Here is a 3,605-nt window from a genome sequence, read left to right on the forward strand (position 1 = left end):
TTTTTTTTGGTAATTTCTGATCCACAATTATTTTATACTCTTCACTGGTCTTCCCTGATGGCTCAGATGATAAAGATTCTGCATGCAATGAAGGAGACATGGGTTCAATCCCTGGGTCAGGAAGATCCCCTGAAGAAGGGAATGGCTACCCACTCCAGTATTCTTGCCTGGAGAAGGCCAAGGACAGAGGAGCCTGGTGGGATACAGTCCGTGGGGTCACAAAGAGTCGGATTTGACTGAGCGAATAATACTTTTACTTTCACTTTTCATACTCTTCATTGGGTCAGAATATTCTAGTCCTTTTGATTTAAGGTTTTTCTGGTAGAAATGTAACCAGGGAAAAAACAAGTCACCAGTCAGCTTTTTTATTTTACATTGTTTGCTTGAATTTATAACATTACAGCAAAAATAAAATTGTTGTATAAATCTAAACAAGCTGAGTGACTCTGGTTTTTAGAAATATAAAAGCTGAAATATTTAAATTATGAAGTTATTTATTCATTCATGTAGTCATTTATCCAGATATTATTTAACAAATGAATCTCTGTTCTGTTCTGGGCACCAATATTAGCATTAGGAATATAGCATTGAATAAAATGGTCCTGGCTTACAGGACAGGATACTCTAGTTAGAGTGGAAGGGGAATGCTTCTCTGAGAAGGTGGCATTACACATATTACTGAAGGAGAAAAGAAATCACAGAACTCTGAGAAGAGAGAATTGCAAGTAAAGGAAACAGAAAAAGCCCTGAGACAGGAGAACACAAGCCATGCTTATCGGACAGAAACAAGCCCAGAGTGGGTGGACCAAAGGAAGCAGTGGGGAGGAATGGTAGAAAAAAATCAGACATGTAGAAGAAAAACTGAATTATTTGGGCCTTGTGGACAAACCTAGACAGTACATTAAAAAGCAGAGACATTACTTTGTCTACAAAGGTCCATTTAGTCAAAGCTATGGTTTTTCCAGTAGTCATGTATGGATGTGAGAGCTGGGCCATAAAGAAAGCTGAACACTCAAGAATTGATGCTTTTGAACTGTAGTGTTGGAGAAGACTCTTGAGAATCCCTTGGACTGCAAAGAGATCCAACCAGTGCATCCTAAAGGGAATCAGTCCTGAATATTCATTGGAAGGACTGATGCTGAAGCTGAAGTTCCAATATTTTGGCCACCAGATGTGAAGAACTGACTCGTTGGAAAAGACCCTGATAATGGGAAAGATTGAAGGAAGGAGGGGAAGGGGACAACAGAGGATGAGATGGTTGGATGGCATCACCGACTCACTGGATATAACTTTGAGCAAGTACCTGGAGTGGGTTATGGATAGGGAAGCCTGGAGTGGTGCAGTCCATGGGGTCACAAAGAGCCATACCCAGTTGAGCGGCTGAACTGATCTGGACCATTTACAGACTTGGTTTTCATGCTGAGTGGGATGGAAAGACGAAAAAACACTTGAAAAGATATTGACGTGGTCTAACATGTTTTTAAATTATCACATGGGCTGCTTTTAAGAATAGACTTTTCAGGGTAGAGTACAGAACAAGGAGTCTATCAAAGAATGAAATAGTAACCCAGTCTTTTTTTTTTTTTCCTTCATATGCTTCAAAGCAGTAATAGTATATGTTGTAACTGATTAAACTATTAATCCATTGTCCCAAGACTATTTTAATGAGTTTTCTTTTAAAAATTCTTGTAAATTTTCCCAATGCATGTGTGCATTTTTCAGTTGCTCAGTTGTGTCCAACTCTATGACCTCATGGACTGTAGCCCAACAGGCTCATCTGTCCGTGAAATAATCCAGGCAAGAATACTGGAGTGGGTTGCCATTTTCTCCCCTAGTGGATCTTCAGTATTGTGTATTAAATATATATTTTTTCTTAGATACATTTCCAGACTTCTCTTCTTAAATAGATCTGTCAGAAAAGGTAATGGCACCCCACTCCAGTACTCTTGCCTGGAAAAATCCCATGGATGGAAGAGCCTGGTGGGCTGCAGTCCATGGGGTGGCTAAGAGTCAGACACGACTGAGCGACTTCACTTTCACTTTTCACTTACATGCATTGGAGAAGGAAATGGCAGCCCACTCCAGTGTTCTTGCCTGGAGAATCCCAGGGACGGGGGAGCCTGGTGGGCTGCTGTCTATGGGGTCGCACAGAGTCGGACACGACTGAAGTGCCTTAGCAGCAGCAGCAGCAGCAGTCCTACACTACTACTGTAAAGCCCCATTTACTGCTTAGTTGGCTGGTATAATGTATTCAGTACCTGACAGGGCTATATATAACAGTACCTATAATATAACAGTACCTATAATATAATATAACAGTACCTGACAATTCATTGCTTTGCTTTTTTATTTCATAGCTTTTCTTTGTTTTTAAATTAATTAATTTACTTTGTGCTTGCTAAGTCACTTCAGTGCAACCCTCTTGTCTATGGGATTTCCCAGGCGAGAGTGCTGGAGCAGACTGATGTTTCCTTTCCAGGGGAAATAAATTTATTTTTATTTATTTAATTAAAAATTTTAACTAAAATAATTTAATTTGAAATTTTATTTTTCCTTCTCGATTGTTCTTATCTTATGCCAATGGACGCCCATTCTCTTCATACTCTCTCAAATGTTAGAACAGTATGTATGGTGAACACTCTGACAATAATTAAGGCTAGAGGCAGTTCTTACTTTCACATTTTTATCATCACTTTCATTGTGTATTCCAGATAAAATATATACTTCAAAGTCTATAACAAATGCTCCGTTGTGGAGAAGGTGATGGTATATCACTTTCTCTGAAGCAAGCCCAAGCATTGAGTTCTTGTATATCAATACATCTCAGGGAGAGGGAAATTTCATAAGAATGAAAAAATTGCTTTGAGTACACAAAGAAATTTTATGTTTTTTGCTGATCATATATTTAGAATTTTATGACCTCAGATAATCTGGATCTAGAACTTAATGGGAATACCAGACCACCTGACCTGCCTCTTGAGAAATGTGTATGCAGGTCAGGAAGCAGCAGTTAGAACTAGACATGGAACAACAGACTGGTTCCAAATAGGAAAAGGAGTACGTCAAAGCTATATAATGTCACCCTGCTTATTTAACTTCTATGCAGAGTACATCATGAGAAACGCTGGGCTGGAAGAAGCACAAGCTGGAATCAAGATTGCCAGGAGAAATATCAATAACCTCAGATATGCAGATGCACCACCCTTATGGCAGAAAGTGAAGAGGAACTAAAAAGCCTCTTGATGAAGGTGAAAGAGGAGAGTGAAAAAGTTGGCTTAAAGCTCAACATTCAGAAAACGAAGATCATGGCATCCAGTCCCATTACTTCATGGGAAATATATGGGGAAACAGTGGAAACAGTGGCAGACTTTATTTTTGGGGGCTCCAAAATCACTGCAGATGGTGACTGCAGCCATGAAATTAAAAGATGCTTACTCCTTGGAAGAAAAGTTATTACCAACCTAGATAGCATATTCAAAAGCAGAGACATTACTTTGCCAACAAAGGTTCATCTAGTCAAGGCTATGGTTTTTCCTGTGGTCATGTATGGATGTGAGAGTTGGACTGTGAAGAAGGCTGAGCGCCAAAGAATTGATGCCTTTGAA

This window comes from Bison bison, unplaced genomic scaffold, assembly GCF_000754665.1.
Source record: "Bison bison bison isolate TAMUID 2011002044 unplaced genomic scaffold, Bison_UMD1.0 scf7180017864491, whole genome shotgun sequence".
NCBI lineage: Eukaryota > Metazoa > Chordata > Mammalia > Artiodactyla > Bovidae > Bison > Bison bison.